Below are 12,121 nucleotides of genomic sequence, written 5' to 3'. Positions count from 1 at the left end.
ACGAAATTGTTGTAAGTATAACATAAAAAATAAAAAATAAAAAATAAAAAAGACATCAGAATCAGAGACGCGGTCAGACCGTGGTTCCACCGCGACCGCGGTCAAACCGCGGTACTGACCCCTCTCTGAACCCAGGCCATCGTGTTTCTACCGCGACCGCGGTAGAACCGCGGTAAGTAAGACCCTCTGAACTTGGTCCACCGCGTTTCTACCGCGACCGCGGTAAAACCGCGGCAGACACAGACCGGGTCCAGGTCCGATTTTTTTTAAAAAAAAATTTAATTTTTTTTTTCTTTCCCTTTTACCCAAAATACCCCACCCCCACCTACCACTAATCCCCCATCCGCCCAGCACAATAAAACACAACCCCCCCCCCCTTTCTTTTCTCATTCTCTTCTTCTCCATCTTCTCTCTATCTTCTCTCTTCCACTCTTCTCCTCCCAAAACCCCATTATCACACTCCCTTGCCATCCACATTCATCACCCACTTCTACTCAACCATACTAGTAAGTTTTTATTTTTCTCTATCTATTTAATCTTCTATTTTTGCGTAATCTAGAATACTTTTACTTAGTTTAAACCTAGGTAGGCTTAGTATAATTTTGTCAATTTTCGCTTTGTTCATGATTTTCGTTGTTGTATGATAATGTTGTGAACTTGGTTGGTGTTAAGGTGCTTGGGCCTTCATGGTATTTGTGATGTTTTGGTCTAAAAATCTAATTTTTTTGGGAATAGTTGTTGTTAGGCACCATGTGGGCCACAATTTTGGAATTGTTGTGATATTGAGGGGCGGGTTCTACCCACCCCTAATTATGGAGTGTTGTACTCGATGGTAGGAGGTGTTGTTCATGGTTGGAAAGATATGCACAGGAGTAAGTGTGGGGTGGTGTTGGCAGAATGTGGTAAGTAGTTCTGTTGTGAGGCCTCTATGGAGGTTATGACCTTCACCACCCCGTTTGTGCAGCTAGTTGTCAAGAAGAATTAAATGGGGGCATTGTTTTGGTGCCATAAGGTGGCGATGTCTGAGTACCCATCTGACTGGCACTAATTAGGATGAAGTTGATTTTTTTTTCCTCTGACTCCCTGCAGGTACTATGGCCCGTAAAAGGCAAAGGAGAGGGGCGGGCACATCAATCCAGCCGACATTTGACGAGTCCCGATTTGAATCGGAACAAGCTGAGGACGATTTTAATGCAAAGGCTGGAAAGAACTTCATTCGCGAGATTCAAATTGACCGGGCAGCCCTCCGCGTGGAACAGGAGGACATGTATGAAGAAATTCGGAGGAGGGAAATGGAATTCTTCTTTGATCCTCCCGGCCCGGTGAACCGGATGATTGTTAGGGAGTTTTACGCGAACTGCCCTGCACATATGCTGCGGAAGGTGATTGTGCGAGGCATAGTGGTAGATGCCTCTATTGTGACTGTCCAACAGGTATTGCAGCTGCCCCAGTTCACGGGCGACGTTGACTTCTACCATGACAGACCAGGTGTCACGTGGGAGGCTATGACTGATGTACTTTGTGCTGGGGGGCACCCCACCTGGATCAAAGACCAAAGCACCCTGAACTCCAATTCTTTCACGCATTTGGCTAAGTGTTGGTTGACTATCATCTGCAGCTGGTTCATGCCCTCCAGCAACACCACTGATATGAACTTCAACAGAGCATTATTGACATGGTGCTTCATGACGAAGAAGGACTTTGATGCAGCCCGGGTAATTAGTGACGAAATGGTCCTGCGGGGACCGCTGCTGTCAAAGGGGTTTTACTTCCCTTCCTTGGTGACTGAACTGTGCTTGCGGAGGGGGGTCCCCACAGGTCCTGCCGATGGAGAGTTGGCACCTGAGGCACCATTCCGCGCTTCACGCATCAGAGTGGGCAGGGGTACACGTGCAACAATTGTGATAGATGATGAGGATGATGACCCATTTCCGAGTGCACCATCTAGGAGATCGACTGACAGTGCCAGACCCTTTCGGCGCCCTCATACTGGGGCAGGCTTCGCCAGATCTCAGTCTACCAGGCCTATGCTGCGTTCCATGGAGGAAGAGGTCGCGGATCTTCGCGCCTCAGTGGATGGCCTACACACACGAATGGATGCAATGTCTCAGAGGCAGGCCCGGTCTGAGAACAAGTTCATGGCCTGGTTTCGTGCTTTGGGGAGAGCTTGCCATGTGGACCCCAGCACCGTCTCCGACTCTGATTAAGCCTCAGGGAAGTCTTCTTACCCTTCTGCTCTTTACTTTCTTGATATGACATGAGGACATGCCATTATTTTTAAGTGGGGGGTGGGAGACTTGCTCTAGTTATATGTGTATTGTACATAGACATTGTGTGTCTTGTAGCATGAAATTGATGTTGTTGTATATAAGTAACTGTTCTTATAAAGGGGCTCTTCCTGAGCACGGACCACTTGGACAGTACTCTTGAGGGAAGTAGTCCATGAAAATTTTGTTATTTATTTCTTTTTCTTTTTCTTTTTAGGTAGTGTAGCAAGCCCCCCTTGGTTTTTCTTTTGGCCACGGTTCTTTTCCAAGGGTTTTGCTTGAACCGGGTTAGGTAGATTTTCCGTTTGTAGTTAGAACTGAGATAGATAAAGGCTAGAATTCTACCCGTGATGTACACACCTGCAAACAACTTAAACGAACTTGAGAGTGTGAAGTTTGGGCTCAGTTGTGGACTTATAAATCTATGCCTTAATATTGCACATCTTGCCTTGCTCGAACGCTTGTATGAGTGTGTTGATAAACTGATTCAGAATGAGTTACATACTGTGTGTGTGTGAGGTTTGTTGTATTCTCTGCATTGCATTTGATGCCTAGAACTTGCCCTGTGTGTTTGCAAAGCGAAATAGTAGTTTGTTCAGTCTTGGAAGTGATATAGGCATTTCTTTGTTGAGCCAGATATCTATATTTTACCCGCCTAATTGTTATGTATCGTAGTTAACCCCTTTGAGCCTGTAATCCTGTTTCTTTGGCAACCACATTACAAGCCCTACCCAATTGCTTGAATTAACCATCTTTTTGAACCATTGTAACCTCTCATGAGCACTTGAATTGTTTATGAACTTTGTAAAAGTTAAAGTGTGGGGTGGTTGGTTTGGCTTTTGAGTGGAACTAATGAAATAAGGAGAAAGGGTGCATTGATTTGAAAAGCAAGAGCCACTTGAATTGAGAAAGAAAAGAATGAATATATATATATATATAGTTGTATTGTTGTGGAAAAACAAATATTCTTTGATAGTGGTGACTTTTGATATAATTGTGCTTAAATAATTTGGGAGTTGATGTATAGTGATGTGAAGGTGGAGTTTGGCTTGACATAAGTATGGGGTTTGAATGTTAAAGTATATGTATTAAAGTGCTAAGGGAGTTTTAGTCACTCTTATATCTAAATGTATCCTACCCGTCCCTCAGCCTACATTACAACCAAATAAAGTCCTAATTGATCCTAGATTGAATGAGCTCCATTAGTAGAGTAGTACACTACGGGCAAGCTTATGGTGCATCTTTTGTGGCATATGAATGTTATTTCTGAGAGTGAGTGAATTCTTGATATCTTCGATTCCTTGTGTTTAAATTTTATGCGTGTGGAACTGCTCTCAGATTTTTAATGTGAGGGAATGTGACTCAGGAAGAAAAAGTAAGCCTTCACCTCTGTTAGAGTAACTAGAGTGAGCGCAAGTGTGTCATGGCAGTAGAGTCTGCAACTGGGGTGTGACCGGCACATTTCTTAGGCTGTTCTGTCAAAATGGAAGGTGTGGCATACATGGGGTAATGCGTCAAATGGTTAGGCCTAGAAGTGTGGTTTAGCTTGCTCGAGGACGAGCAAAGGTTTAAGTGTGGGGTGTTGATAATAGGTGAATTTAACTTTATTCAGACCCTAAATAACCGCCTTCTTGCATAGTTTTGATAATAAAAGTGATAACAAAATGCTCTTATTAGTGCTTTTCATGATTTGTAGGTTATATATGACTAAGGAAGGCTAGGGAGCACTTTTGGAGTGAAAAAAATGAAGAAAGAGAGGCCAACCATGAAATATCCCAAGTGAACCACGCAAAACAGGCTGAAGAATCAGAAAACTGAGTCTACCGCGGTAGAACCGCGGTGAAGGATGTTCGCGGATAGAAGGAAATTCAGAGGCCATGTTTGGCCGCGGTTCTACCGCGACCGCGGTGGAACCGCGGCAGGAGGCGGAAATTTCAGGGGCTAAAGTGCAAAACATGAGATTTTAGCCCAAAAACCCTATTTTAAATACTAGACTCCGCCCAAGAGAGGCATGTATTGATTTTTAGAGTTTCTTAGGAAGAAAAAACCATTGTGAGAGATCACCCAAAACATCTTTCTTCTTTTCTTTGATTTCTATTGCTAGTTTATGATGAATCTTATCTTAGTTTGTTTACCCATAGTTATGAGTAGCTAAATCTTTTGTCTAAGGTTTTGATGGAACCTATTGGGGGATGAACTTCTTGTTTATGTGAATACAAATTGCTAGTTTCAATCTTTATTTATTCAACTATGTTCTTGTTGTAGTTAATTGACAGGATCCTCAATTAGTTGTGCCTAGTTAGTGTGCATAACTCGGGAGAGAGTGCATATTTAGGTTATTGTTGAATAACACCACTCCTAAAGTATAAGAGGAATCTATAACTGCGGGTTTAAAGGCAGGATTAGGGATAACGAAGCCTTGGGTGCAATCTTAAGTGAATTGTGTTAATTAAAGCTAGCTAGTGTATCTCGGGAGAGTGCAATAGTATATTACTGTGATTACTCGGGAGAGATTTATGGTAAGACGAGCGTTCATGATTGATAGAGAAATGTTGGTACATTTGTATGAAGCATAAACAGAAGAGATTCCATCAATAGGGGAAATCTTTACCTTAGTTTTATCTCCTCATTGTTTACAACCTTAGCGTTTTAGTTTACAGCCTGTTTAATTTACTTGCAATCTTAGTTACTATAGAAACCATCAACTTGTGATTCAAACATTTGGGAAGCTGGTTCTGAAGAATTTAGTGGGTCTAAAGATAGTGATTGATAGGTTAACTCTCTGTGGATTCGACCCTGGGCGTAATACTCGGGTTATATTTGCAACGTCCGCATTGTCCTTTTTATAAGGCATAGTTGGGCGTGATCAGGTCCTACAGGCTCAACCTTTTTTTGTTTCCTACCCGGTGTCCGGTACTCGCATTTGAACCCGATTATATCCGGATTCGCGTCGGGTAGGGCCCCGTTCAGGGATAATGCTCCCTACCAAAGATTTTTTCATACTCAGGGCTCGAACTCCAAACCTCTAGTTAAGGAAAGAGCAATCTCATTCACTGCACCACATCCTTTGGTGGTTATAGGCTCAACCTTCACTCATATATAACATTATTGGTCTCAATATAATTCTATTGAACTTACTTGCCCGTTGATTTTGGTAACTTTCCTCTGATCGCAAATACTGTCACATCACTCCTCTATTTGAATGATCCCATTTTAATTTGACATGCTAGTTTATAACCATTTTTCTCTAGTAGTAAATTGTGAATGTAGCTATGCTATTGAAGTACTTAAATCATCTTTCAACGTTTTAATTTGTTAAGTAGACTGAATGTGATGATTCAACGTTAAAAATGTTGGAAATCTTACGGTATATTGTAACACATATTGTTAAGTAGGTATTGAAGGGTTTAAATACTCTTTTTATAACTTCGTCTCGTATTAGTAGTTGACACACTTTCTTTGTATGCGTTACAGATAAGCATACATGAACTTTACGAAGATGATCATTCAAATTCAACATAACTGATAGTCATTTTTGTTTTACCAAAAATACCTCTTCAACTATAACTAAGGGATTAAAAAGTTTGGAAATTTTTCTTTATTTAAACTCATTGTCTTGTTGTCTATTTGTCAAATACAATTGTGAAAAAGAAGTGTTCTCACTTAATTATACTTTTTATCAAGACCAATATCAGCTTGAGGACGGTGTAGGATTGCGTATAGGTGTTCGTAACACGCAACGGAAGACAATAACAATTCTAGGAAGATCTTTTCGTGTTTAAAATTTATTTACACGCCAAAGATCGGATCTAAGACGTACCTGGTAAAAAGTGTCTCGTTTCAAAATTTCTTCGACAGTGCGAAGACTCTATGCGTATCCACACCGAGACCGATCCTTGCTATCAATTCTTTAATCAATGAAACCCGCGAACAAATTAAACGAAATATTTTGTTGAAATTTTTCTCAAAAACTTCAACTAAAATAGAAAGAACAAGAAACTAAGTTTTCTTGTCAAGAATATTTCTTGATTTTTTGTGGCTTCTTAAAAATTATATCACTTGTTCACCTTTTTTTTTTTGGGTGAAGTACGATATATATATATAGCACCAAATTATTAATTTATGTTAAGAAACATGTGAAGACCGTTGAGGATCAAAAATCAAAATTGGATTCTTATAATTTTATATTGTAAAATACAAATCCTATTCATAATAGGACAAAGTAGCCAACAAATCATTTTGACCTTATACATAAACTACTAATCTCATTCTTTGAATTTGATAGCCGATGTGAAGATGTTGTCCAATTCTAAATTGGACTTTTCTTTCCAAAAAAAAAACGAATCCCATTTGCTGCCAAAAAATTAGACTTTGCATATTCAATTTCAATTTGGATTCTAAAATCCTTGTTGGTATTTTACTATAGAAAATGACATCCCATTCTTAAAAGGATATCACGTTGCCGGCGAGTCCTTTTATGGACATTTACTTTGCTAATCCAATTCGAAATTGGATTCAATCAAAGACTTCCATTAATATTTTATACAAATAAATATTTGTTATATATATCACATATATATTTCAACCAAAAGATATAATTTAATTTTTATTCCAAATAGAAACTTCAATTTGTTCACAATATTAATTATATCCTCTGTGCTAGCAAAGAATATAATAATATTTCATTTGGACTAATAACTAAATCAATTTGACTAATAAAATTCCTTAATTTAATTATCAAATAATAAGTTAATTAATCCTTTAGCAAAGATCAGAACACTCGTAAGTATGCAACCTCATAGGTTCAATACTAAACTGGTAGTAAATTGATCACATCAATATACTAATCAAGGGTGGCGTCTAGCAACACTCCTTAACAACAGGATAGTATGATGTATACAATTTACTCTCAAGAACCAGTAGAAGAATAATGTAGTAATTTCTTCTGTCCTTATAGCTCTGGATCACCCTAGGATATGGTTCAACTGTCAAATCCTAATAGGCGACCAACTATGTGTTCATGTCAAATATAATCGACCATTGAATGACCTAAGAAACTCCTTTCTTCTTTCATTCAATTGCCCTGACCAAGGTCTTAATTTGGTCGTTTATAATTCATGACAACATGGAGCTTAAACTCATTACCAAGAGTAGATAGATTCCATCTTGATCCATCACTAATTCTACAAGTATTTAATCGTACCCAATATCCTTTCAACTATCGCCTAGGGCCATAGGTGTCTGGTATCAAAGCACAATACATAACTTGTCAATTACTATGACGATCTCAAGTCAAAGGAAACTCTTACATCACATTCTTCAAGAGAATATCCTATTGACAGTTTATGGTAATTCTAACCATTAGGATTTATCCAATGAGTCGGTTCAATGATCATATCTCTATATGCATCATCTATCTATGTGATTTAGTTAATGAGATCAACTAATCTTTATCTCATAAAGACGATCACATAAATATTGATTTAACCGGATTACTAATGTCCAAGTTAGTAATCCTACGATCAAGAACAAATTTAAATTAAATTATAAGAGACTTTGCTCTCATTATCATGATCTCTATCGCGATGACAAATCTCAAAATTTAATCAAGGACCTTATCAAATTAATCAAACAATTAATTAATAACTATGATAAAAGAATATCAGGTGCCATATATATTTCATATCAAATAATGTTCACAAAAATATGTTCAAATCATCAAATATGATATTGGATCTAGGGCATATCTACTATATCCCTAAAAATCTCCCACTTGCACTAGAGCCAATCGCTCTTGTACTTCATTCCCAATTTTCACTTTTGCTTGTCAAACTCCTTTGCGCCAAGAGCTTTAGTGAATGGGTCTGCAGCATTTTCTTTTCCATCAACTTTTTAAAATCGACGTCTCCACGTTCAATGATCTCTCTTATCAATTGATACCTTCGCAGAACGTGTTTGGATTTTTGGTGTGATCTTGGTTCTTTTACTTGAGCAATGGCTCCAGTATTGTCACACAACAGTGGAACTGCACCTTCTATTGAAGGAACCACACCAAGTTCAGTTAAGAACTTTTTCATCCATACAGCTTCCTTAGCAGCTTCACTAGCTGCTATGTATTCTACTTCAGTTACTGAATCAGTTACTGTAGCTTGTTTGGAACTTTTCCAACTCACCGCACCACCATTTAAGGTGAATATATAACCAGAAGTAGATTTTCTATCATCTCTATCTGAAGAGAAACTTGCATCAGTGTAACCTTCATGTTTCAACTCAAAATCTCCATAGATGAGGAATTGGTCTTTAGTCCTTCTTAAGTACTTAAGAATGGTCTTCACCACCTTCCAATGTTCCTCACCAGGATTTGCCTGATATCGGCTAGTCACTCCAAGTGCATAACCCACATCAGGACGTGTACATGTCATGGTATACATAATAGCTCCCACTGCACTAGTGTATGGGATCCTACTCATGCGTTCTCTCTCTTCAGATGTTTTAGGACAATCCTCCCTATTGAGAGTAATTCCAGTGCCTATCGGTAGATAGCCTCTTTTGGAATTATCCATGTTATATCTCTATAAGATGGTATCAATGTACAAAGACTGGGAAAGTCCAAGCAGCTTCCTAGATCTATCTCTATAGATCTTTATTCCTAATATATAAGCTGCTTCTCCCAAGTCTTTCATGGAGAACTGTTCAGATAGCCAAATCTTGGTACTTTGCAATGCCGGTATGTCATTCCCTATGAGCAATATATCATCAACATACAACACTAAGAATATAATTGTGCTCCCACTAACCTTTTTGTACACACAAGGTTCTTATTCGCATCGAACAAAATTGAACTTTTCAATTGTCTTGTTAAAGTGAATATTCCAACTTCGAGAAGCTTGCTTTAGTCCATAAATGGATCTTTGTAGCTTACAAATTTTATTATAATCAGACGAAGATGTGAAACCTTCAGGTTGTGTCATGTACACATCCTCTTCTAGCTCACCATTAAGGAAAGCTGTTTTCACATCCATTTGCCATATTTCATAATCATAGTATGCTGCTATAGCAAGCAAAATCCGAATAGATTTGAGCATTGCCACGGGAGAGAAAGTCTCGTCATAGTCGACTCCTTCTTTCTGACGATATCCCTTGGCAACAAGACGGGCTTTGTAGGTCTCCACCTTTCCGTCTGCTCCAATCTTTTTCTTAAAAACCCATTTACATCCTATAGGTTTTATATCCTTTGAAGGTTCAACTAAAGTCCATACTTTATTTTCCTTTATAGATTCTATTTCGGATTCCATAGCCTTTTGCCACTTCTCATAATCAGAACTTTGTATAGACTCTTCATAGGTCTTAGGGTCATCATCATTATGATCAACCTCATTTGATATATTATCCTGTACCATTAGATTTAATCTAGTTGGTACATGACGTTCTCGTGTAGACCTTCTAAGAGGTACTTATACAACTTGTTCACCTTGTGCTGGATTTGGTTGTTGTTCAATTTGGTCTGGAACTGGTTCATTAACCTGTTCTTGAACTTCATTTAGTTCTTGAACTTCAACCGTTGAAGATGGCAACTTCCTTGGCAATTGAAACGTTCAATAAAGGTTCTTCAACTTGGGTCTCATGATCTTTACATTGTGTTGATTCATTAGTTTCTTGAACTTCATCAAGTTCTATTTCTCCATTATAATTTCCTTCTAAAAGAAATTCCCTTTCCAAAAAGGTTGCTCATCTGGCCACAAACACTTTATGGTCAGAAAGGTGATAGAAATAATATCCCATTATTTCCTTGGGGTACCCAATGAACCTACATTTATCAGATTTTGAGTCAAGTTTATCAGACAGGAGTCTCTTAACATAAGTTGGACAACCCCAAACTTTAATATGTTTAAGGTTAGGCTTACATCCTTTCCATATCTCATATGGTGTTGTAGAGACTGACTTAGTGGGAACTTTATTAAGTAAGTATGTTGCTGCTTCCAAAGCATATCCCCATAAATTTATTGGAAGATCAGTGAACCCCATCATAGATCTCACCATATCTAATAAGGTTCGATTTCTCCTTTCAGACACACCATTGTGTTGTGGTGTTCCTGGAGGTGTCCACTGTGAGAGAATCCCATTCTCTTTGAGATATCTGGTAAAATCTTCACTAAGATATTCTCCACCTCTATCAGACCTTAGTACTTTGATACTTTTACCAGTCTGCTTCTCAACTTCACTACGGAACCTTTTGAACATTTCAAAAGATTCAGACTTGTGTTTCATAAGATACACAAATCCATATCTTGACATATCATCAGTGAAAGTGATGAAGTAAGAATATCCACCTCTAGCTTGAATTTTCATGGGCCCACAAACATCTATATGAATTAGTCCCAATAATTCAGTAGCTCTTTCTCCACTTTCAGTAAATGGAGATTTGGTCATTTTTCCTTTGAGACAAGATTCACAAGTTGGATATGATTCAAAATCATATTTGTCAAGGTACCCTTCCTTGTATAACTTGTTAATTCTTTTCTCTCCAATATGACCAAGCCTACAATGCCAAAGGTATGTATGATTTACTTGATCATCTCTTTTTCTCTTAAGACTTGAAACATGCATAATTGAATTAGCATTCACATTAGGTAAGACATAAACATCATGTTGGAGATAGCCATTCACATATAAATTATCTTAATAAATAGAGCAAATATCATTGCCTATATTTATGTGAAAACCACGTTTATCTAATATATAAGCTGAAATTATGTTCGAAACAAATTTAGGAACGTAATAACAATCATCCAACATAAGTACTTTGCCCGTAGGCATTATTAAAGAAATTGATCCTACAGCTATGGCCGCAACTTTTGCACCATTTCCAACTTGTAGATTAATTTCTCTTTTCTTCAACCTTCTACTTATTTGGAACCCCTGCAACATATTGCAGATGTTATAACCACTGCCAGTATCTAATACCCACAATGAAACATCAGTAATAGTTAAAGAAACTTTGAAATCATTTTTCAGTTGAGTCTTACCTTGTTTCTTATCATTTAGAGTTGCAAGATACTCCGGGAAGTTTCTCTTCCAATGTCCTATCTTCTTATAGTGGAAACACTCAGCGTCAGATTGGTCGACTTTGCTTCTTTTGCCTTTGGGTTTGGTCAAACCACCCTTAGGCGCAATAGGTTTCTTCTTGTGTTTAATTTTACTCTTACCCTTCTTCTTAGAAGAGTTTCCAACCAACATGAAGGTTCCTTTCTTCTTCTCAGATGCAAGTTGATTCTCATAATCAATCAGCATGTTGAGCATCTCATGAATATCACAATCCATTTTATTCATATTAAAATTAATAACAAATTGTGAAAAGGATTCTGATAGTGACTGCAAGATCAAATCTTGAGAAAGCTCTTTACCTAGTTTGCACCCCAACTTCTCAAGTTCTTCAATAAGATCAATGATACGATTGACATAGGGTCCAACTGGAGAGTTTCCAGTCAATTTGGATCCAAATAAAGCCTTAGATAACTGGTATCTAGTTGTCCTGCTTTGTGTACCAAACATCTTCTTAAGATGTTCAATGATTGCAGTTAGATCCATATCCTGATATTTCCTTTGTAGTTCAGAATTCATAGAAGCGAGAATGATACATTTGATAGTAAGACATTCTTCCAAGTATTTCTGATAAATCTTGGTGGCATCATCATCATTCTCATCCGGGACTTCCTTGGCAGGCTTATCGATCACATGAATAAGCTTTTCATGCATGAGAACAATTCTCAAATTTCTGTATCAATCATCAAAGTTTGGTCCTACCAACTTATTGGTCTCAAGTATTCCACGTAGTGATATAGCAGACATATTGA

The 12,121-nt window shown here is 38.0% G+C and overlaps 1 pseudogene; it reads right to left on the bottom strand.

Annotated features, from left to right (window-relative positions):
* Positions 1-9,821: 9,821 nt before the first annotated feature.
* On the bottom strand, positions 9,822-11,855 carry LOC142180727 (uncharacterized; annotated as a pseudogene).
* Between the last annotated feature and the right edge of the window lie 266 nt (positions 11,856-12,121).

Source organism: Nicotiana tabacum, chromosome 5, assembly GCF_000715075.1.
Source record: "Nicotiana tabacum cultivar K326 chromosome 5, ASM71507v2, whole genome shotgun sequence".
NCBI classification, from domain to species: domain Eukaryota; kingdom Viridiplantae; phylum Streptophyta; class Magnoliopsida; order Solanales; family Solanaceae; genus Nicotiana; species Nicotiana tabacum.
Note: the sequence above shows the minus strand (reverse complement) of the source record. Positions and strands in the feature narration are given on the sequence as shown.